Here is a 25,366-nt window from a genome sequence, read left to right on the forward strand (position 1 = left end):
CAGATCTTGTATGCATTTCCTTTTTAAAATAAAGGATATATTTGAATTGTGGAATTGCAAAAAAGTTAATGTTTAACTCAATGACTAGTTGTTTGTAAAACTACTGGTAGCAAACTGCCCTTTCCTACTGGTTTAATACTTTCTAGCAGCAGTGATAATGGTTATAGTAGATATGTTGATACTTAGTCATCAGCAAGCATTTACAAAGCACCCATGAAGTGAGACAGCTCTCCTAAGCAAGTGCCCAATGCTTTTCCAAGTGGTTTACAAATTGCCTGTAGGAGTTTGTTCCGTTTCCTGTTGCCTGGACTCCATTCAAGATCTATGAAGTAGAATCTTTAACTGTAGAGCCTGGGATGTACATTTTTATCAAACCCTGATGGTGAGAGTTCCATTGAGAACTAGTACTCTTGGCATCTGCAGTTCATTGGTTAATAAGAAATGATCTCTTCCAAGAGTAGCCCAAAGTGGTACTTAAAATCTGGCCGAGGGCAAATAACCTTATCCTAAGATTAGAGCTCACACCGACGTTTTTGCTGCCGTGGCCCTTCTGCCTGTTGAGCTTTACTTATAGCCAATAAGAGATTCAGAAACCTGCAAATAAATCCTATTTCTGAGTGACTAGCAACCTAGGAGCTAGGATTCACAGCCTGCCTTGAATCTCAAGACGGGATCAATTTTTTTCAGGGCCCATAGCTCAGCATCCAACCCCATGCTGGGGGACATTTAGAAGCTGAACTTTATTGATAATTCATTGTAAAGGGTTTGTGGGCTGCGTAAAAGCTATCAATGAAACAACAGCATAAAGAAATCTTTTGGTTCTGTTTATTGTATTTTGCTTCAAAAGGAGATTCAATCTCGTTTTCACAGTTAAGTACTATTCTTGGAATCGATTAAAGTCTATTAAAACATTTCAGATATCTGATATTTAAACAAAAGAATGATTCTTTAGTTCCTCATTCAGTGAATGTGTAATAAGCAGAGACTTGTGAGTCTTTTAAAGTTTTATTTGCTTTGAGTGTCATGAAGTGTTAGAAGACATAATATTCTAATTTATACCCATGTTCAGTTGGAAGGATACATATAATTCTCTTTTTATTAAGTCCCATTTTGCTCTTCCTCACCTTTTGAAAATGTCATGTGCAACCTTTTAAAATTAAAGACCACAGGGCTCATAGGGAGCCTCACACCGCATAGCAGAGGCAAATTGCTCTGAGCTATTACACTATAGAGTATGTATGTGTTACCTACCAAGAGAGGTTATATGGAGTCACAGTCTGAAGATCTTAAAAAAAATAAAAGGGTGGATGCTGTGTTCTTGAAATGCCTTCACAGCAATTCTCTCTGAAAGAAGAGCAAAAACCAGACTAGTTCAGGAGGCTGTTTAAGTCATAAGTTGGCTCCCAGGTGGACCACTCTGTCTTCATTGGACAGCTATCAGGATGGCAACCTTGTCCTGCGGCTTCTAGCCACACCCCCGTCATTTTCATTCTTCCCCATTTAACTGCACCGATAATAATGCATTGTACATTTCGTATTTCTGAGAAGTGGCATCTTAATTTTTTTCAAGGCCCGATAAACAGAATCAGCATCGTCACTCCATCCGATCCAGGGATTTTTAAATCTCTAAGAATTTGTTAACACATCGGGGCTTAGGTTAAACCTAGTTTCGTTCTAATTTTAGCTCTGTAATCAAATTCATGATATCTTATTCTGATCTTATTTGGGTGTCAGATATTCTCTTGACTCACTTGAAAATCTTAAGGATTAAAGATTTGGGAAATGCACTAGGGTATCTCTGTAGTCTGAAAGTTGCCCTTATTGCAGATTATTCTGTTTTTCCTTACATGTAAATTTTTTCCCTACTCTTTTGTTAAGAGATGTGCTTATTCTCATTAAATAGACTTGGGAGAAAAAAATGAATTTTTCTACTGATAAAATGAACTTCCTTCTGGTTTAGTACAAATTTAGTGCCAGGATTCTTCAAGCAGGAAGCTGATGCTTGATAATTGCCCACCTGGAATCTGTGTGACACTAGAGAGAATCAGGAGTGTTAATTCCTCAAGAAAGAGATTTCTTAAGAGAAAGTGCATACTGGTTCTAGGATCTAGTCTCATGCCTTATATAACCCACAGATTTTTTTTGGTTTCTAAGGTTGTATTTGTACCTAGGAATTAATTTGTTACTTGTGTTTCTAAGAGATGGTAGTTCAAGATCTTACCACTTCTCAAGCTATTACAAACTCAAACTCTGAACCAAGAAAGGGTGGCTGTGTTTTATGCACTAAGTGGTTAATTCAGTTGTTAGTTTTAATTTTTAAGTTCTCTTCTAAAAATATATTTTTAAAAACATGTAAAAATAGTTATTTTAGCAATAGAAAAAATAGTGACAAGCTTATTTTTTCATACTGGGAAGTTGTCCAGAAAACAATTTAAATATATTTTGAAAGTACTTTGATTTTCATATTACCATTTTACCATACATTATATATCAGATACACCATAGCGTCCAAAAGACAATATTCATGATATGTTTACCAATGAGGCATATTTAAAAGTTTGGATTTGGGGAACTTCCTCAACTTGGTGAAAAACATCTACAAAAACATATAGCTAACATCTTTGTTAATGGTGAGAAATTTAGACACTTTCACCCTAAGATCAGGAAGAGGGCAAAGATTTTCCTTCTTACTAAATATTCTACTAGAAGTCCTAGCGATATAATAACACAGGAAAGGAAATAAAAGTTACACAGATTTACAGCTCAGAAGGATAGAGAAATAATTATAATTACAAATTTTTTTAAGTAAATGGTGTAAGAAAAGGGAGGTTAGGGGCCTGGAGTCAGGAAGTAGCCTGTCTAAAGTTTAGTCAAGTTGAGGAAAATGTTAAGGCCACTTGCTCACTTTCGTCTCTTGCTTCCCTTGTCCAGAAATGTGACTTACAAGGAACTCAGGTTCTGTTTGTGAGTCCTGTTCTTTCACTTGCTAAGATTCTGATCCTAATTTATGGATTTAAATTTTTTTTTTTTTTAAATTAGAGAACATTTGAACTTTCAAGACAAGGAATGCAGAAGGGTAAAAGTGTGAGGCTGGGAAAGAGGGTTTGTTGTTTTTTTTTTCAAATATAATACAAATAAAAGTTTATTGTACAAAATCAAGGCCTTCATATTTTATAGTTCAGTAAGGCTAAGAAAAGACTGGGTATTTTTTAAAAGTCTGCACAAAAATTTTACTTGTACTTCCTCCCGCCCACAACTATTAAAATGACCAAATGCTATCAAAACAAGCACTATAAATAACTACAAGTCCTTTAAAGACAACTATCCCAAATGTTATTTCTTGGCATAGGTGATCTTCATGGCGTGGGATGGTGTAACCTTAAATCCTTGTAAAGCATCCCTGGCAGCTCCAGCCTGTCCATTATTTTCAAATTCAACAAATGCAGTGTCATGCCTCCCAGGTCCCAAATGTACTTCCTTGAAACCAGGGAACTGATTAAACAGCGTGGATAATATCATCTCATTGGTCTCTTCTGGAAAATTTTTAAAAAATAAAATAGAGTTTGGAGGGTAGCCAGAGACCTGATTGCATTTCCTTGGGTATTAGCTGAATTTGGTGTTACCGGACCAGGCTTTTTATTTGCAGTTATTGCTGTATGTTCCACAGTTTTGGCTTTTTTATTTTCTTGGTCAGCAAAAGTGCCACGCATTTTAGATATTATATCTGAAACTGTTTTTGCATACTGGATTCGCATTGGTTTACCACCAAATGGAAATCCTTGTAACTGTCTCAGGCATCCGTGGATGAGCCCAGTTTTTTAAATATAACAAATGCTTGCTGCCTCACCTTCATGGTCTTTAAGCCATGATATCTACCACATGGCCAACATGAGGAAACAGGGCATATAGGGATCTCTTCAATTCTTCTTTTTTAATTTTGTCTTTCATTGTTGATATAAGTTGTATGGTTTGATCTGATATCCGTCTTTTGGGTTAAACTGTTCAAGTACCCCAAGGCTGGCATAGTGTCCCATAAGAACTGAAAGCCCTTATAGGGCCTTAATAAGCATTGAAAATATTATATTCCTCCAAACCCCTAATAGGCAATTTTAAAACAAAATCAAAACTAATCCATGAGATTTATATGAAATTCCAGTGTTCTAATTTTACACATTTCTATTTCAATACTGTTTCTAAAATATTAAATTTCAGATTTTTACAAAAAATTAATGTTGGTTCCTCTGGTTAGTGGGAACTTCAAACTTTGCTATCTGTTGTGTAGTCTGCACCGAAGAATGGTGGTCTTTGTAGGGCTAGTGGCCTGGCTACCTTGGATTGGCCTCTTATTTTGATGATAGAGGATCAGTCATATTAAATCCTGTATTTTATCCCCTGCGATTTGTTCCAAAATTGTTGATACAGTGTTGCCTCTTTTTCCTTAAAAGGAACTTAGAGTTTGAATCATGGGTGTATTTTCCTGCAACTTTCTTGAGTTGCATACAAGGAAAGCATTATCATTCACATGTTCTTTTAATCATCCCCCCCCCATAACATTATAAGCAATCGGAAAAGATTTGTAATTCTTGAGCCATGTGCAAAAAACAGATATCTTGCTTCACTGAGAAAATAGACAATTTTTGGAATATTGGAGATTTTTCTGTCAAAGTGGGCCATTATATGTTAAACACAGTAAGAGGCAGCCACTGGGCACCTTTGATGCTTTCCATTTATGCTTTAATAAAAGTTGTTGGTTTTTTGTGTGTTGTGTTTTTTTTTGTATCTGGTGCTTTTTTCGTAAGTCTGAACCAAATTCTGCAATGTTTTAATTTATCTTTGACAAAACTAGGTAGATGTAAATACTAATCAGGATAATACCATTAGAAGAATAAAATTAGAATTCATAGTGAAGACAAATGCATTTTTTTAAATTAAAATACCAATTATCAAGAAAACAATGAGGAAGATGGGGGTAGAAAATAGTGTGGATTATCTTTTTCTCTCCACTGCCTCTACTTCACACACTGGGTGGCTTCTCATGCAGCAGAAATGAAGGCTGCCCTAGGATCTGCATTCAGGATCCGTTATTCTATGTAGAACACTCAAAATGCATCAGGCTTTTCATATGTTGGAGTAACTATAGAACTCACTCTCAGAAGACTTGCTTTTAAATTCTTGTTCTACAACATAGTTATGTGACCCTGTAGGAGTCATGAAGTCTTTCTGAGCCCTGATGTTCTCATCTGAAAAATGAAAATAATAGAAATATTTTTGTTTTCTCTGTTACAAAGTTGCAATAAGCAGCAAATAATTTAATGTATGCAAAAGATACTGCAAACCATATGCACCATCAAGGATTACTGCTCATGCTTCAACGCATGCGTTGAACGTGGTCTGCGTAGACTGTATTTTCAGAGACTAACTCTCCATCATGTTGACATTTGCTAATTTTAAATCATGCTGCAAATGAATGGTTCAGATTGGAACACCTGCTATCATCATTTTTTTTAAGAAAATGACTATCATTTGATTTACAAGAACATTTTATCTTAATAAGTTCAGTTCAGCATTTATTAGCATGTATTAGCCTGAAATTCCCTTAACAGAAAATCATATCTAATCCCCTTCTCAGATATCAGAGTACTAACTATATTGTTCTTGAACACTACACTCAGTAGGAATTGCTGGCCTCAGTAATTCTCATTACTTTCCCAGAAGTACTTTAAAAATTATAGGGTTTGAAAATAATGGGGGAAAAATGATAGTGTGGCTCAAGAGAATACAAACCTTTTGACATCATATTTCTACATTGTGCAGATAAGATATCTGCATTTTCCAGGCAGTAAGCCTGCTATGAACCACGTCTCCCATTTTATGTTATAAAAAACAATATAATGAGACGTATTACAGGACAGTTTCCAAAAATGGACACGAATACTCATTATTTCAAACACAAAGTAACTTTTATTAAAAAAAGTAATATTTGTTGAATTAGGTATTGCAGAAAGGTTGTGGAGATATCAAAAACCTCATGTGTCCTCTCATGCAGTGAGCATTTATGAAGCATGGCACTATCCTAGATTTTACAAGGGAGGGACAAGAAACGAATGCTTGGCCATTGCCCTGACAATGCAGTTGGATGGCGAGACGTAAGCATGGGAAAGAAACATTCAGTACTGTGTGATCCTTGGCTGAAATAAACAATGTAATTTAAAATTCTTATATTTGTTTAGAGCAAGTAAGCATTATGTTAGAGGGAGACACCAGAATAAATGCAGTAGCTGAGTTGGATGTGCATGTGATTTGAAAAGAGGGAAGAGAAGATAAAAGACATTGTGAAAGGGAAGAACCACACAAGCAGACTTGATATCAGAAAGAAGAGAGATTTATGAAGTCCCATTCTTTAAAGATGCTATTGTGCCTCGCAGCCTACCTCAACTTTATGGTGTTATATCTCTGAAAGCATGATTCTGTTAAATGGAGAAAATTTAAAGAGCCGTTGGAAAAATTCATTATCATTGTTACCCTTAAATGGAACTGAATGGAACCTGCTCATTTTCCTTATTTTAAACCTCCTTAAAAGAAGACCATCTAACAGTTCAACTTACCGCATTCATGCTTCATAGCGAACATCATTGTTTTCACATAAACATTTGTTTGGCTCACCTTGAAACATCCTTACCTGTGTGTTTGAAGTTGTGTATTTTTTGAGCTGGAAACCTCAGAACTCGTGAATGGTTTCTGAAGTGTAGTATTGAAATAACATTATAATTTTAAAATTGTTTTGTTTCTCCTAAGTATGTTCCATTGTATAGTGGTTCTTAAAAACTGTGCTAAGCAAGAGTAAACAAAAGCAAACACTTTTTTTCCCCCCTAAGTATTATCTTTATATGGCCTGATACTCTACAATATTTTTTTTCTTAGCATGCTTAGAATTTTTTTACTTTTATTGTTGACACTAAAATTGTTGACATTACGATGTTCCCCATTTCTCCCCTCTTCCCCCCTCCTCCATCCAGCCCCGCCCCTCTGGCCATCACCACACTGTTGTCTGTGTCCAATTTTCGGTAGTAGTAAGGCCAAGGGTACAAGAGTTCTTCTTAGCCACAGGAGATAAGATCTAAAACCTGCAGTGGACGCCTGGAAACTCAGATAGTACCGAATACCAGCCATCTTCTTCAGCTCTGCTGGAATGTGGCAGCAGCTTCTTCACCGGCAGACACTGCCCCTCCAGTAATTTTTATATCTTTTGGTCCTAACCTGTTCCTGCATCTGCGTAACCATCCCTTACTTGCAGGAAATGGCTTGGTCACTGGTTTCAGGGGACTCCTTGTTGAAATCTTTGTATAAGCTCAATGCTTTCTGGAGCAACATTTTCCCATAAATCAGAACACATTCTCTGGTCTCGTCTTCCACTGATAAACTTAATGCCTGTTCCATCTTAACTAAGCACTTGTCATGCACCGTGGCTGTAACTGTTTGCAGTTTGAGGTGTGATAGCAAAACTAGCATGAATTCTTTTTCCTTCACAATTTCAAGGATAGAAGATTCATTCTTACCGTAGATCTCAGCAACCTCAGCATGTGATTATTTTTCTTTCCTTTTTAAGTAAAAAATGTTCACCTTTTCACTTAGGAAGCACTTCACAGCTTCTCTTTGGCATATCTGAATTTCCAGCATCACTACTGTTGTGCCTTGGGGCCATTACTAAGTAAAATAAGGGTGACTTGAGCACAAGCACTGTGATACCAGGACAGTCAATCTGATAACACAGAGGGCTACTAAGTGACTAAGGGATGGGAGATTCCGGACAGAGATGAATCATGTCCCAAGTGGGACAGAGCGGAGTGGTCAGAGATTTCATCATGCTTCTCAGAAAGACATGCAATTTAAAATTTATGAATTGTTTATTTCTGGAATTTTCCATTTAATATTTTCAGGCCACAGTTAATATTTGGGAACTGAAACCACAGAAAGCAAAACCACAGATAAGAAGGGACTACAGTGTAGCATAATCTTAAAATCAGTTGCCTTCAGTGCCTTCAATAAATAAATATTCCAAGCTTTATTCTATTTTGTCAAGAACCTTAATGTGCATATAACCACTGAATCAATACCCATATTCTGTAAACAGCATGAGGGCAGGGAATGCAGACGTTGTATTGTCTTTGCTGGGGCCTTCACCATCTGCTGGAATTTTATGAGTAGTTGAGGCATCGAGAAGAAACCTTTAGAAATCACATTTACACCCTAAACTTTTAAGAACATTCTGAAATATAGTACTTTGTGGGTACATGTAGTTCAAGGATAAATAGAGGAGTAATTTGCCATTTGTACCAAATTAAATCAGACTTTCAGTTCAATCAAAACAGCTTGCAGCTGGATGCAATAATCTGATTTCCTGACACTCGGAGAAAAATTGAAGCCCTCTAAAAGGCCCCTGCTGATCTTTAACATGAAATACAGTTTGCTGGCAATATCACTCAACCTCTGAATGCCTTCACATTTAATAAGCTAAAAAAATGCAAATAGAGCGCAAGGTTAGCTGGAGATGGCTCTCAGGTAGTGTTTTATGAAACTAAATGAAATAACACAGCACAATTTCTCTAAAGGACCATGCTCTTATTCTTTCTCAAAGCAGCTATTTTGTTAAATGTGCCATTAGATGAATCTCTGTATTACTGTCCTGGGAGTACTGTTTTGACATTGGCCGTGTGTTAAAAACATAATAAAAGGCTTCGGAGAACAAATCCTAGAATTCTGTTTGAGTAACTGGCTATTTTCTTGGGTAGCTAATGAGGCAGATAAAGGTAGATTCTAAAGCATCCATTAACTGTTGGTTTTTCAAGATAGTGAAGATCCAAACATACAGAGATAGGTAGTCCTGGCACATTAGTTCAATTTAGAACAATTGGTTTTTATCTTGAGTTTTTACTGTAAACTGATAAATGTAGGCCTTTCAGCACATTGAATGAGCTTTTTCTAGTGCCCCAGAATTTTAAAATGCTGAATTAAGGACAAAGAAGCACAAAGTGATATACTTTCTAAGGAAAGCTTCTTGCATTTAAAATGTGAAACTCCTTCTAGGGCTTATAATGAGGTTTTAAAACCTTCCTTGTTTCCCTTATCTTCTGAATAAGCACAAAATTTAGGGGAGAAGCAGAGGGTCAAAGGAGGGCATTGTTCAGATTGAGTCCTCAGTACGGGGATGCTGGGACTTTCCCTCCCTTCCTTTTGGGGTAAGAGAAGTGCTCAGCCCTTTTCCATTCAACATCCTGGCATTAAACAGATGGTACACTCAAATAGGGCAACTGAGGGGAGATTAATGAGGGAACTGTTTACAAAGGTGTGAACAGAGCTGAGGGAAGCCAACAAGGCATGGTGGAGCATTGTGGTCTTAACCGCAGTGGGAAGCTCTAACCACCACTCGCCCAAAGAGGCAGGAGAGGAAAGGGTTACTAGAACCCAGAGCTGGAGCTGGAGAGGAGGGCAGCCTGCCAGGACCTGTGGGGGCCCAGCGAGGAGAGGGTCAAGGAAATAAATACCTCAGTACCTCTCTCCAATCTCTGATCTTGTACTAGTGCCTTCCTTTGGCCCAATCCAACCGGAAGCCAATGAGCAACAGAACCCAGTTGAAGCTTCATGCAGAGAATAGCCTCCTAGGGGCCCAGAGCAGAGAAGAGAAGCGGATCTGGAGGGACAGAAATTATCCAGCATGCCAAGATGGGAGGCACCTCAGGAGACTCATTCATGAAGATCGGAGGGGTCTAGAAGGAGATTTTACTCCCTGGCTGGGATCTTAGCTACTGTGCTGGTGGAAGAGTAAAAGTGATCCATCCCCCTTTTACCCCACAGTTCTTTGGGATAAACCAAGAGGGTAATGCTGGGCAGGGGGAGAAGAGGAATATTAAATCAAATATAATGTTGACATAATATTGAAGTGTGAAGTTGTATTAGAGCTTCTAACTAAAAGTTAATATGAAGCTTTAGGACTTATTTAGGATGCCATTGAGGGAGATAAGAAATGGTGGTTCGACCGAGCATGGTTGTAGTCAGTGATTGTAAAAGAGCAAAAATCATTAAATGTTTGTACTAGACTGAGTTAAGACTCTTCAATAAATTACACTGGAAAACTTGGGAAGAGTAGTGCACACATGTATGTTTATGTGACAGTTCATGAACTTTGGATCTAATTGTGGCAACACTCCAAAGAGGTAAACTGCACATTCTTGACTCTGATTAGGTCAGACTAGGACCAACACCTCTTTGCCTAAAATGCTATCATGAAATTTTTATTCCTACATTAAGAATACTTACTCTTTTCTTAAGAATTTCTAAGTCAAATTACTCTGAGTATAGAAATTTTTATGGAAACATTCAGTGTTTGATCATGATTATCAAAGGACTTTGCACTACTTTAAATATTTCTTGTTTGCCATCTACTGTCTCACTGTAATATATGTGATTTATTTTTAAGCAATAATAAACTGGTGACCATCTAGTGGAAGAATCAAGAGGCACTGTGTCCTTCTTCTGATGTTGTTAACATCCTTAAAAGGTCTCTCCCTGACACCAGGTCAGCTCTTTGGAGTTAGCTGAGATTGCTCATTGGGTGTGGTAGTCCATAGTTTTGCTCACTGACTTCTGTCTCCTTGACAATTGGAAATCTAAGCTTCCTGCCCTCGTTTAGGCCAATAAACCTACCCTTGATAGTTTGAGGTTGTCATATACTTTAGCGTCTTCTGGGGTAGGGTGAAAGCGTGCAGGTCCTAGGAGTCAAGACACATATTTCTGTCTCAGAGATCTGTAGCCATATGATTTGCAGGTATCCAAAATCACATACCTTGTTAAGATTGCCCGAGCTGCTCACCCTGACTGGGAGCCAAGTCCATACATGGACTTGCAGAGCAATAGGACTTTGATACTTTCAGAGAAAAAACAGAGAATCCTGTTAGTCTACCTGGACTGACAGAAATGTATGAGACGTATAAAACTTCTTTTGGTAACAGTAGAGTCTTTTGTTCCATGTCCTGCCTCTTAAATAGATATGAATCAGTTGATTCAGCCCCCTGTGGTTGGGTTCTAGAAAGCTCCTTTTTTTTTTTTTTTTTTTCTTGGACTCTTCTCAATTTCTTTTCAGTTTGAAAGCAAAGGTGAAGCTGTCTGGTGTCAGGATTGTTTCCAGAGGTCTCTCGAGGCATCTGTGCCTCTTCTCTCCCCAAAAGTCCATGGTGACAACCAAGTCAAGACTGAGAGCTCAAAGACCCTTAGGAAAGCTGCAAAGCTCACTAAAAACATCAGACATTTTTTGGAAAAAAAATTAATGAATTATTTTGCAAAACTACCATTTTTCAAAAATCGGCTAATTTTTGTCATCTTGAACTACTCAAAACGATCTGGCAACATCCTTTAACTAGGTCTTTAAATATTACTTTCTATTCTTATTATGCCAATTATATACAAACATATTGTGCTTTTAAAAAATAGCTCAAGATCACATTAACAATCCTTTTGACTACCACCGTTAGTCTGAGTTCCCTCTTGGCCTGTTTTGGAGGCAACACTATCAGGAATTTTTATGATTTTGGAAGCTAAAATTTAACACGGATTCTCCTCACATAGATCTTGGATACTTTTTCTGTCATTCAGCATTCCCAGTTCATGTGCCCATTTGTTCAGTTCTGTGAGTACTTTTGCAATTGAGGATCTGTTTCCTCTGGCGTCTGACCTGTCAGTGCTCATGTCACCTGTTAACACCAAACCTCCTCCTCTCTGGGATAATTCCCTCATATTTCTTGTCACTTGATGAATCCCTTCTCATACAATTCCAGCCTTAGACTATAACTGTTACTTGTCTTAAAGGAGCTCCTTTAAAAAGCCCTCATTTCTTGGGGGGGGGATATAGAATTCAAAGTCCATCCCACCCCTGTCCCAGCCACAATGCTCTGAGTCATTGGGTGATAGCTTAACCCTGAGGAGGCGACCCTTTCTCTTGCCAGTGGTGTCAGTGACACGGTAATGAGGGACACACAGAATCCAGTGTTCCAAAGGAATAATGAATGTATATTCTCTGAGTCTGGCTATGTCTTGTGACTATGGAATGTGACCAAATACCCAATTTAGAAATGTGGCGGGATAGAGCAGCAAATGTAAAGATAGGTCCGCATCTTCTAACCTTCCTGTTCAGTTTCAGTTCACCTGGTTATAAGAGATGAAGCTTTAAAAAGTGAATTTCACTGTATCTGAGGTTGATTCCATTTAATCTCCCTAAATATTATCTTTTCTAGCAGCAAGGGTGAGCTCCCACTCGGGAGTCAAAGGCAGAGAGCTAGCTTTCAGGCACTTGACTCATAATCAAGGACGCATCCTCCCAAAGTTGGTATGTCTGATTCTAAAGTCCTGCTGCTCATAAGGACATCAGATGTTTTGAAACCAGTGCCATAGGATTCTGAATAAGGTTATAGACTTGAACATTTGTGAAGATTATCTCCAATCTTTTCCTGTAAAATTGCTCTGTAGAGAGATTCTGACACATGAAAAAAACACATCAGTTCCTTTAGAAGGGGGAAAAAAAAAAGCAAAGAGTTCAATATGATATTTTGACTAATAAGAAATCAAAATTTATTATTTTCTGAATCTTTTCTCATCAGGAACTTCACTGTTGCTTAAATTTCTCCATCCCATTTATCTGGGACTACTCGAAAGGCTACCCAACCTGGGAAACTCTCCATCAGGGGGGACTTGGGGTTCCTTTTAGTTTAAACCATCCTTTCATGGGGGAGGGAGAATGGGATACAAACAATTTTTTAACACATTTCTTATTAACACATTTTTAATACAATTTCAGTTGCTAATCCCAGTACCTCATCTTTCATCTATCGCTTTGGCTTTAGATTTCAGTTCCTCTGACCCTGAATTTCAGATCCTGCTCTCACTGCTTCCTGGTATGTGATCTCATCATTTGTATGAACTCTTTCTGCCGGGTCCTGTCTCAGCCCGCTAGCCTCCTAGCCAGAAGTCCCAACTGCGCCTTATTTGTAAACAAACAAGCAAACAAACCCTAAGCTCGTATCTAACTCCTTTTTCCTAAATGTTACTTGCCCTATTTATTATTATTATTATTATTAATTATTGATTTTAGAGAGAGGAAGGGAGAGGTGACAGAGAGAGAGAAACATTGATTGAACTCGCAACCTGGGCATGTGCCCTGACTGGGAACTGAACCTGCCACCCTTCAGTGCGCTGGACAGTGCTCCAGCCAACTGAGCCACACTGGCCAGGGCTGCCCTGTTCCTTTTGCTGCACCTACATGTACCCCTTATGAAGTCTTTGCCCCTAACTGCTGAAGACTTTTCTCATTTGGCCTTAAAATATTCATGATTTCCTTTCTCCCTTTCTCTCCTTAACTACATTCCTAGGTGTGACTGAAAATACGTAGTGTCAATATGTCTCAGTGTCCCAGTCCTGTTCTTTCTGGCTCTCCTGCAGCCCTGGTGTGCTACTGATGTTGCCGAAGTGCTGGGACCATAAGAAGGAAAGACTAGCCCCCAGAAAGAACTTCCCTCATCACTTCATAAACAGCTGGGATATTTTCCCTCGAGGAAAAAACAACGGGAAGAGAAAGACGTTGAGCCCTTGGCCCTGCTGCTCTCCTGGTCTGTTTTCTCTGTTTGTTCCATACGCACCGTTTACAGTGTAGAACAAGATTACCTCAACATTGCAAGGAAATATTAAAGCATACAGTATAAAAATTACGTTAGTTATGCTGTGAGGAAGTTATGAATATCTGTATTGAAAAATCTCTCCTTTTAACATGAATATCTCTTTTTAAGAACTGGATTTGCAGCAAGCTGGAAACGTCCAGAGGGTGGTGGGTAACAAAACTATTAAATGAAGTCTTTTTGTCTCAGATTTGCTGAAACCACCAAGAGATGGAGAACAAAACAATAGGTGATCTCAGTGTAATGCTTATGTTCAAGGACAGAAACCAACAGGGTACTTAGAAAGCAATTTGTGTTCTTTAGAGTTTTTCAAACCCACACTATTTGGCAACTTTTTTCCTGTTCCCTTACATAAAGTTTTAAGGTTACTCATGACCTTTCAAGCCCATAACTTTAAAGTTATCTGCCATAAGTAATATTTCTCTTGTTGCCATCTGGGGACACAGTAACCTCTTTCTGGCAAGAGTCACCATCAAGATTCCCTTCAAAATTTCTCTAAGTTGTTTATCTTCCCTGGTGCCTTCGCTCACAGGAGGCTCGTGCATTTTTTTTTATGCTCGGAAGAAATAGAGGTGCCCCCCGCCCCCCTCGACCTCTCTTTTTCTATCAGTATCACAGGTACCGTGGTCTTTAATTGCATCTATTTGCATCCTTTCCTGGCCTGAGAAAACTCCAGTCACACTCATTCCCTCCACTCTAGGGACACATATTAACCTCTCTGACAGGTCTTCCCGAGCCCCATTCATGGGCAGATCTATTTTATTTTCCTGTTTCTGAGGACATGCAGTACATTTTCCAGTCTTCCTTGGAAATGTATTCAGCTGTGTGGCTGGGTTCTAGCCTTAAAATTTTGATTGAAGACATTTTAAATGGATAAGAACAGGTACTACACTTGATCATAGCCCCAAAGCCAAGAAGCGATGGACTGAAGTAATTTTAGGCACTTCAAGCTTGTCCCTGAAAGCTTCATGTTACTTTTCTTTCCCTCTTCCCTGATGGTGGTGATCCCAAGGCCTTGGGCTCAAAGGGTGATTGCTGAAGATGGAAGAAACCCGAGCCCTAGAGTCTTTGGATGGAAGAGAACCCCACCAACGACACCAGCTTTTTTTGTGTTAAGTCACAGAAATTTTGGATTCATCTCTTGCGGCAGAAAGGTTAAGACAGTGAACTTTTTAAACCTCAATCTTTATGCTTTTGAGGTGATTTGGGGCTATGGCTGCATAATTGTCTTATTGGCCAACTGGTCTTATAGTTCTGCATAGTAAGCCTGGGTCCTCCCTCTGAAATGTAGAAACAGGTGGCACAAACTGCAGTCTTCTCACTCTGTGGTGGCTTCATCCACTTACACTTACTCATTTTTATGTCTAAAATGATAATAATTTTTAATATTCTTTGTATTTTTTAAATAGGTGCCTTTTTTCTTTCTTCCCTCAACACCTGTCTTCTCCCCTCCCCTCCCCTCCCCTCCCCTCCCCTCCCTCCCTCCCTCCCTCCCTCCCTCCCTCCCTTCCTTCCTTCCTTCCTTCCTTCCTTCCTTCCTTCCTTCCTTCCTTCCTTCCTTCCTTCCTTCCTTCCTTCCCCTCCCCCCCTCCCCCCCTCCCCCCCTCCCCCCCTCCCCTCCCCTCCCCTCCCCTCCCCTCCCCTCCCCTCCCCTCCCCTCCCCTCCCCTCCCCTCCCCTCCCCTCCCCTCCCCTCCCCTCCCCTCCCCTCCCCTCCTTTTTCTTTTTTCCTTTGTTACTTAGTTTCTGCACTTGGAGTACCTTCTTTGGGGAACTTTATTTTCTCCTTTCTTGTCCTTTCACCTTGATAAACCTGACTCAATCTTCAGGAATCATGTTCGAGGTTACATTTTTCTAAGAAGCCTCTTTTCTCCCCTCCCCAAGAAACATTACTACAGTATCCTGAGTATGCCCCTCTTGTAGCACTTACCCTTTCTGTTAAATTTTTCTATTTTAATTGTATCTCCCCTGCTAGAATTCTAGTCCTTTTTGTTGTATGGGATGACACTCTAACCAACTGAGCCACCCGTCCAGGGCCAAAAATTCTTTTAATGATCTATTAGCTAGTAGGTTGATTAATCCCCCCCTCAAATATTCTTGAAGGCAGATAATTGTAAATCACCCGACTTGCACCAGCATGTATTACCTAATTCACTGTTGCCATTTACTTTTTTCCAGTTTCTGAGGATGATAATGTCTCTACCAAGATATATCAAAAAGTATATGAATTCTAGATTTTATTCACCTGTTTAGAGACCCAAGGTTTAACCTGATGTATTCAGAAGAGACTGACAAAAATTATTGTTTATTTATTTATTTATTTTTAAAAATAGATCTTTATTGATTTAAAAGAGAGGAAGGGAGAGGGAGAGAGAGACTTGAAACTTCAGTGATGGAGAGTCATCATTGATCGGCTGCCTCCTGCACGCCCCTTACTGGGGATCGAGCCTGCAACCCGGGCATGTGCCCCGACAAGGAATCGAACCTCGATCCCCTGGATCCTAGGTTGATGCTCAACCACTGAGCCATGCCTGACCGGGCAAAATTACTGTTTTTTAAATGCATTTTGCCAAAAGAAACTTTGGTCAAAATGCTTATGTCTTATCATGTTTTAAATATATTTTTTAAAATATCATTGGAACTGCAGATTTAAGTCATTTAGTTTACAGAAAATATTTACTGTATAATCTATATTCTAAAGCCATGTCTCATCATAAAAAAAATCTGTGAAATCAGATATAATTTCTGGCAGAAAAAGTCTGACCATTTTTCCGTTTGAAGAGGCATATTGACAAGTGTCTCTGAGACAGTCTGAGTTGGCTGTTTTGTCATGAGTTTATTGTCTGTATGGCCCTGTGAAACACTGCATTCCTCCCACTTTGATATTTCTTACTATTGTTCTACCTTTGCTCTCACAGGACTCTTCCTCAGAAGCAATGTACTCTTTGACAATAGCTGATAATTGGGGGAGGTGTGGTTATTACATGAAAATTTTGATGACTCCCACCCCATCACTAATATATCTAAATTCATGACATCACCACACAGATAAAAATACCATTTATTTATTTACTTAGCTTTATTCTGCTCTGAATATTCTAACTTTTCAGAAATGAACATACAGTGCTCTTATTGTGAGGAACCAGAAAATCACAGAGGTTGATTTTCAAAATTTAAAAATGACTTGCCGGTATCAGAATAAAACCAAGCTATATAGCACTGCACCGACCAGAAATGCCTAGAAACACACTATTATTGACATCTTCTGATCAAAATTCTCAGTTTTCTGACTAGCTATAGTGCAAAACTCCCTCAGATTAAAGCAGTTAAGTATACACATTGAATCGTGCTGGGGTTAGTCTGGAGTTGCCAAGCACTGTTTTTAATGACCTTCCAATTAAAACTCACGATCCATCTGTGCCTTTGTAAGGAGTTATGATTTACATGTGTCATTTCTGCCCATTCTTTGCCTTTTTGACCTTAGTGGAATAATAAGTGAGAAAATGGCAATTTTGAGAGTTTAAGACACAATCAGAATTAGCCTTGTGCAACGATTTTCTGGGTCAGGGCACATGCCCGGGTTGTGGGCTCGATCCCCAGTCGGGGGCGTGCAGAAGGCAGCCGATCAATGACTCTCATCACTGATGTTTCTATCTCTCTCCCTCTCCCTCTCCCTTCCTCTCTCTGAAATCAATAAAGACATATTTAAAAACAAAACAACAAAAAACCCCACCAGAGTTCTCTCACTGTAACAAAACATAAATTGACATGGTACAGCAAAATTGGGAATTCCTAGGACTTAAGAAGAACTATTTCAGTATCACAGATAATGCCATGCATGTTATAATGAAGCCAGTTAATCATTTGTTAATGTTAACTGGACTAAAATAGAATGAAAAGAAGAAGGAAGAAAGTAAGTGAAATAAATTTTAACAAAATATCTGTTCTTTTCAGGTATAATATTGCATATTTTTATATATATTCTCATCTCTCCTCCACAGCAACACTAAGAAATAGTTACTATTACAACTTTGCACATAAATAAATTAAAATTTAGGGAAGTTAAGTAAAAACCATTAGTTTCCAGTCAATCAGATAGAAGCAATAGAGGCAAACTACAAATTCCAGGCGGGTATTGGTCCAGTGACCATGGTTGGTGCAATTATGTCTTATGTAACTGAATGCACACCTGATTTGGATTGATTATTATTGACAAAAGACAGAATAAGGCTTCTCTGAAATATGAATGTGTCATTAAAACAAGAACTATATGATTAGGCATGACCAACAGGATCTCAGACTTCAATGATGTATATTCTGGGGAATAGAAATGATTGATAGTTTCACAGTGGCAAAGCAGAAGAATTGAGAAAAAATAATTTCAGGCAAGAAGGTGTTAGAATCAGCAGGAGATGACACTTAAGAAAATATATACGGAAAACTTAAAAACGATGAAATTGCTAATCAGTCTTCAGTAAACTCAGCAGGCAGTAAGTTCCAAAGAGCTGCTAATGAATTATTAAACCAAAACGTGGTCCCAGATTAAGGTAAAAAGGAGCCAGAAAATGACATCTTCTAAATGATATGAAACAAATGTGACAATCAGCAACTCGGAAAATATCTTGAGGATGTTAAGGGGGTGCTATTTGCTTTGCATGTCTCTACATCAATTATGTATTTTAAAGTAAACTAAAGAGGTTCCTAATTAGGCTCCTTGCACAGCTGTCAAGGGACTTTTTTTCTTTATTTAGCACCAAGCTTAGATCCTGTGATAAAACATCCATGATTACAAATACCAAGCGAAAGAGCAAATGAATTAAAGATGGGCCCAAGATTCTGAGCACAATTCAGGTAGCTTCTGAGTAGAGTTGTCTCCATTATCTCAAACTGCTCAATTTGACATTTTCCAGTATCTCACTCTCTTTCCTTTATTTACACATAGGTGTACATGTGTTGGCATATGATTCAACTGTAAATGAGTCTAATAATGTGAAAGTATTAAACCATCCAGAAGGCTAATGCCCTCCCAGGGAAGGAGAAGATGGAGCCACCTGGAATAGAGAGGCTGTGAGAGGTCATCCATGAACTTGAATCTCAGTGTTGATTTTGGGAGATAGCAGTCTTGAGAGCTAGACTTTGTAAAGAGAGAAAAAAATGTATCTCATTTACCAATTGTCTCTTAATATATCAAGGGCCATAGTGCTGCAGTCAGACTAAAGAGCCTGAGTTTACACCCTGGGCATGAGAAAGAGACAGTAGGAGGTAGAATTAGCCCTCTGAGAAGAGAATACGTGAAAAACGGAAGAAGGACAGGAGGTCAGAAGAGTTGCTGTAACCTAGGCGGGCAGAAGGTGTATTTTGGAAATACCTGGATATGTTTTGGTCAGTAGAAACTCCTGATATGTTGAGGGAGAATCCAAGGACATCTGTCATAATACTCTTCTTATTCATTCCACGTCGGATTGTGTATCAGGCTGAACAGTACCTCAGGATGGAAGAGGTAGGTAGATAAATGAATGTTTTTGGTTTCCCACAGCCTATGGAGAGTGTGAAGGAAGCCTAAGATGCCTCACAGGGGGCAGAGTGGTCAGAGACCTGGTGGGCTGGCAAAGGCCTCGGGTCAGGGCCAGAAGAACACAGAGGGGCAATGGCAGTGTCTGCACTCACCTAATAGCAGTGGTAGATAGATTCCTGGAGACTGGGGAAACCGCCAGTTTGGATGCTGTGGTGGTGGAGACTACCATTGTGGACACAGTGACCCGAAGGACAGATGGAGCAAAGACAGAGCTGCCTTCTAGGCAGCACGTGGAACAGAGGCCTCATTTACTACTACTATGAAGATAATTGCTTGCTTTAGGGAAGAAGATGCCATCTTGGTAAAGTGAAGAGGTGAGGAAGGAATTATGAAAGACTGAGCATCTCCACTAAACAGACGGAATTTCTCTTAAGAAGACAGAATTATTTTTAACTGGCAAGACCCAGTGGCCTCTCTGAGTTACCCTACCAGAGCCCACACTATGGAAGAGTGAGCTTAGTTATAGAGCATAAAGAAGTGTGCTTTGTTTTAGTTTAACCGAGGATGAAAATTCTTTCTCTCATGTAAAAGTCCAGAGGTATGCGAACAAGGGCTGCTCCATCAATTCATGCTCCTTCTAGCTTAGTACTCTATTCATTTCTAGGATGTTAACAGTTTTCCTCATGGTCCAAGAGGGTGGTGTTTGCATTTCAAGGAGAAGATTAGATAAAGTAAAGAAGAAAAAAGGAAAGAATATGCACCATATTTCTCCATATTTCTTCTATGGAAGGCTCTGGGAAGCTGCCCAGGGCACGTGCACTTATGTTTTGCTAGCCAGAAATTAGCTTTGTGGCCACATTTAGCTGCAAAGGACGTTGGGAAATATTGACTTTGTTTGACATGATCAGCTAAAAATTCTACTATGTATTTTAGAATAGAATAAAGAGATGTTGGGAGAAAATTAGGAACTTGGCCATAGAATGTTGGATGTAAGACAATACAAAGAGGGAGCAGATGACATATATACAGGCTGTGTATGATTTATTAGCCTGTGAGAGTTTCTCCCACATTTGGCAGTAGTTAGACTGCAAATGCTAGCTTATACAATAGTGATTTTTCTGTTTCTCTTTGTCACTGTAGGTATTTCAAAGAGAGATTAGGGAGGTGTGTGCAGTTCGGCTGGCCAAATACCACTCAAAACCTGCCTTTGAAGTTTTGATTCTTTAGGAGTTACATAGAAGAAAGAGACTGGGTATCACAAACGGAATCTTTCGCTTATTTTAAGGTTTTGTTTTTAATGCTACTGTTTAGCCTTAAATCTATCAAGCTTTTTTTCTCAATTCATTCCCCTCTAATTTTTCTTTTCTCGTTTGAAATTCTCACAAGAGTGGTATTTATTTTTGTTCCCTGTTTGCCCCTCTTTTCATTTTGAAAAACTATTTAAGAAAGAATAACTTTATTAAGGTACTTTAAAAATAACTCTTGAGGCCTAACTTCATAACTTACAAGTAACTTTATTGAGCTCTAATATTTTATAATTTTGCTGGTGACAAAGAAAAGACACTGCCCATTAAAGTGTACAATTCAATGATATTTTTTAGTAAACTGACCAAGTTATTTCATCACCATAGATCATTTATATAATATTTACATCTCCCCAATAATATCTCTCATGCCCACTTACTTTTCACTTGTATTTGCCTTTCTCCTTCATCCCAGGCAACCATTAATCTACATTTTGTTTCTATAGCTTTGTCTTTTCTGGACATTTCATATTAACTGAATCATAAAATGGTCTCTGTATCTGGCTTCTTTTACTGAGTGTAATGCTTTTTTGAGCTTCATACACGTCTTAGCTTGTATCAGCACTTAATTCTTATTTATCTCCAAATAATATTCCATTGTATGGATATGCCCTATTTGTCTGTCCATTCATCTGTTGACGGACATTTTGGTTGTTTCCAATTCTGGACTATCATGAATGATGTTGCTAAGAACATTTGTGTGCAAGGGTTTTTGTAGGTATAGGTTTTCAGTTATCTTGAGTATATACCTAGGAAGAATTCCTGGGTCACATAGTAAATTTATGTTTATCATTTGGAGTAGCTTCTGGGTTATTTTCCGAAGTGGCTGTATTAGGTTGCTAGGGTGCCATAACAAAATATAGACTGGATAGCTTAAACAAGAGAAAGCTATTTCTCTCAGTTGTGGAGGCTGGAAGGATTGGTGTCCTTTAAGGCCTTTCTCCTTGGCTTGCAGATGGCTGCCTTCTCACTGTGTCCTTACTTAGCTTTTTCTCTGTGTGTGCATGCCCCTGGTGTCCCTTTGTGTGTCCAAATTTTCTTTTCTTACAAAGACACCAGTCGTACTGGATTAAAGCCCACACTAACAGCCTCATTTTAATTTAATCACCTCTTTCTAAAGGCTCTAAATATAGTCACATTCTGTGGTACTGGGTGTTAGGGTTTCAACATATGAATTTTGATGGGACACAATTCAATCCTAACAGTAGCTGTACCATTTTATATTTGTACTAGAAATGTATAAGGGTTCCAATTTCTTCACATACTTAGCATTTATTCTTGTCTTTTATTGTAGCCATTCTAGTGGATGTGATATGCTATTTTGTGGTTTTAAGTTGCCTTTCCCTAATGACTAATCATGTTGAGCATCATTTCATATGCTTATTAGCATTAATATATCTATTTTAGTGAAATGTCTATTCAAACCCTTTCCTAAGTTTTTAACTGGTATTTGTCCAGCATAATACACCCCTTCTAATCTCTTTTTGAAATGCCTATAATGACAAAGAAAAAAACACAGTGAAGGGTAAAGAAAAGATACCACCACAATAGACAAAAAAACTCTTATATCTCAAAGACATTTAAAATCATGTTCAAAAGTTTTCCAAATACTGTTATGATGATTAAATTAATCAGCATCTCCTTATATCTCCAAACATTTGGTTCATCAGTCTCTGAATGGGGGCTGAACCTTGGTAATATTCTCTCAGCATAGAAATATTCTACTGGATAAGAACATGCGATTTTTTTTCTCTTTTTTCTTCACCATTCAATTGTGATGATTCCTACTCATCCAGCACTAGAAAAAGCTGACATCTGTCCAGGATTTCTCAGCAGACTTTGGAAACTTGGAGGCTCATGTGCCTTTACATCTATTTAGCTTCTGAGTTTGCAATCTATAGGCATCTAAGTTTGCCACCCACAGTGTAGACATTCTGAAATTGGGGAAAATTCAGTTGGTCCTTTGATTGAACTGAACTTAATTCTTTAAGTACTGCCATGTTCAGGAAAGCATACTGTTGTATGCTTCATGATGGCAGGATCATTTTTTTGTGTGTTTTTGTGTTTTGTTTTGTATTTACTGTTGTATATACAACGCCTAGAATAATGCTTAGTGGGTAGTAAATATTTAAAAATTATTTGTATAATAGATGAAAAACTAGGATATGATGCCATTATTTACTTTGGTCTCTATTTTTAACCCGTCATCAAGTGCTATCAATTTTAGCTCCTATCTCTTAATCCAATACTTCTCTCCATCTTTACTTCCACCATAAATCTACCACCTGTCTTAACAGGATTATAAAATAGCCTCTTCACAGATCTTCCTGAGTTAAGTCTGGCCCTTGTCCACCTATTCTTCTGTAGGCATCTAAGTTGTGCAAATGTGATAATTTTACTCTACTGCCACCCTGTCTCCCATTGCTCTTAGGTATAGGCCCCTGTAGAATAGGTTCAGTGCATAGTACATATTCTGTGGCCTTATTTGATGGATGGAAAAAAACCTCACTGATTCTTGATGGAGAAACCATCTGAAAATTGATTGACATTTGAAGTTCTCATTGGATGCTGACATCTTTGCCTGTGGACTTCACCAGTCTTAGAAAAAAACAAAAAAACAAACAAAAAGCAAAAATAAAAAAGCAAAAAACCAACTCCTGGGGCTCATTTCTAGGAATGAACCCAGATTGGCTGAATAAGATTGAGTGAGTCCTCAGAGGGGCTTGTTAACTCTACCCTGAAGTCTCAAAGTCTATGTCCAGACCTCCAACCCTCTTCTGGTTGGCAGTTTCCTTGGATTCACTTCATCTTGCCATCAGAGAAGTAGGTTTAGGAGGTGATAGATACCAGGAGAAAGAGGACCTTTACCTAGCTGTAATTAACAAAAACACACTTAAATCTGCTTGATCCTAGGCAACAAGACTGGGAGTGAGTGTGGTGTGATTACATAGAGGTTTGGGGACAAAACCTTATAGTGTGATAACGAATTCCTTAGCCCAGGAGTATTTCTCTCTGTGTGCCTCTTTCTTTCTTTCTCTCAATTAGTATTGGCAGGGCCGCAGTTCAGAAATCGGGGTTTTAAGTCAAAATCTATTGTAAAAGGGTCTTTCTTTAGACTATTAGAAAAAATTTTTCTTACCCGAAAGGCATTATAGTCAAAATTAATAATACTTACCAACTTGCATCTGGGGAACCCTGGGACTCTAGAGAATATGGATCTACTGAATTGAAGGAATATTCATTATCCTCGAAACAGCTAGCATAAGAATATAGCTAATCAGTCCTGGCTGGCATGGCTCAGTGGTTAGAGCATCAGCTCATGCACCAAAGGGTTGCAGGTTCGATCCCTGGCCCTGGTTGGCACATGTGGGAGGCAATGAATTGATGTGTCTCTCTCACATTGATGTCTCTCTCTATCTCTCTCTCCCTCTCTCCTCCCTTCTCCCTTCCACCCTCTCTAAAAAAAACAATGGAGAAATATCCTCAGGTGAAGATTAACAAAACAAAGACAAAAACAAATATATATATGTATATATATGTATACACACACACACATATATATAGTTAACCTGCACGCTATTAAAAAATAAGATGTAAAGTTCTGTGTCAAACAAAGCTAGATTCTTACTGTCTCAATGTGGGTTTGAATCTCATTGTATCATGTTTCAGTTGCCTCATTTTTCTTCATTACCTTCTTTCTGCTCATCCCCCCTCCTTTCTGCTGGTAACATAAATAAACTCAAACAGTAGAAGATTTATAAGTTTTGTGTATGATTCATTGTAATTTTTTTGCATCCATTAGTTTGGCCTACATGGATTTTGAATAATGTGGTGCCACAAGATTCAATTTATTTGTTGTTGAGAAATTTGAACCTATTACCCAAGCCCATGCTAGCTTGTGCAGCTGTGCTAACCTTTGCTCGATGCTCATTTTATAATAAATTACTTTCTGGGCTATGATAAGGATTTATCTCTCCTCTTAATTGGTAACTATATAAATTCATGAGAGAATTGTGCTAACATGTTTTCCTTTTACATGGAAAATAACATTTTTTGAGGATATTTTATTATAGAGGAAAAACTAGATGTGTTTTACATGCAGCTTCATAATCAATAAATTAAATATGAAGATATATGGAAGAAACAGGACTATAAATATAGGGGATTCTTGTTTTGAATGTGCCTGAATATATATGATACAATCTTGCTCTCACTTACTATGTTCTCACACTGTACTAGATATTGAAGTCCCCCACGTCTATGTCTCTCATCCCTTATTGAGTCACTTTAGGTCAAGAAGAAATATAATAATACTTTGTGTGTCTACTAACCCACCAAAAGTTACTGTGCCTCCAGATACCTCAAGACATGCATTTGCGTCTTAAGTTCCCCATCCAATAGCCTCTTCCTAGCCGGCCATTCTATCTGAAGCTGTAGAAGCAGCCCAGTGACTTATAGTGTCCAATGAAATACTCTAGAAAAACTGTCCAATTAGACTTTCTGCAGTGACGGAAGTGTTCTATACCCAATATCTAATACTATAACTAGCACTTAAAATGTGTCTAGTTTGATGGAGGAACTGAACTTTTAATTGTATTTAATTTTAATAGAGTTTAACTTAAATAGCCACATGTGGTTAGTGGCTACCACACTGGACAGTGCAGCTCCATAGCCGTGTTGAACTGTTTGCTCAGCCCTCCCTAAGAGACTGTTCACCTCAGTCACTACCAGAAGTCTCCAGACACTTAGCCCCACAATGCTTTTTATATTTCTAACCTCCAACTCTTCACTGTCCTCCAGTATTCCCCCTAGATTTGAGGTTTTGTAACG

General features: G+C 38.4%; 1 long non-coding RNA gene and 2 pseudogenes across 1 annotated transcript in view; 1 reads left to right on the forward strand and 2 right to left on the reverse strand.

Moving 5' to 3' along the window:
• LOC107527517 (uncharacterized) overlaps positions 1–25,366 on the forward strand; it is a 178,790-nt gene that overhangs the window by 105,345 nt on the left and 48,079 nt on the right. The window lies entirely within an intron of this gene.
• On the reverse strand, positions 3,334–4,024 carry LOC107527471 (U2 small nuclear ribonucleoprotein B'' pseudogene; annotated as a pseudogene).
• Positions 14,500–14,640, reverse strand: LOC148093290 (U2 spliceosomal RNA; annotated as a pseudogene).

Source organism: Miniopterus natalensis, chromosome 4, assembly GCF_054644295.1.
Source record: "Miniopterus natalensis isolate mMinNat1 chromosome 4, mMinNat1.hap1, whole genome shotgun sequence".
Lineage (NCBI taxonomy): Eukaryota > Metazoa > Chordata > Mammalia > Chiroptera > Miniopteridae > Miniopterus > Miniopterus natalensis.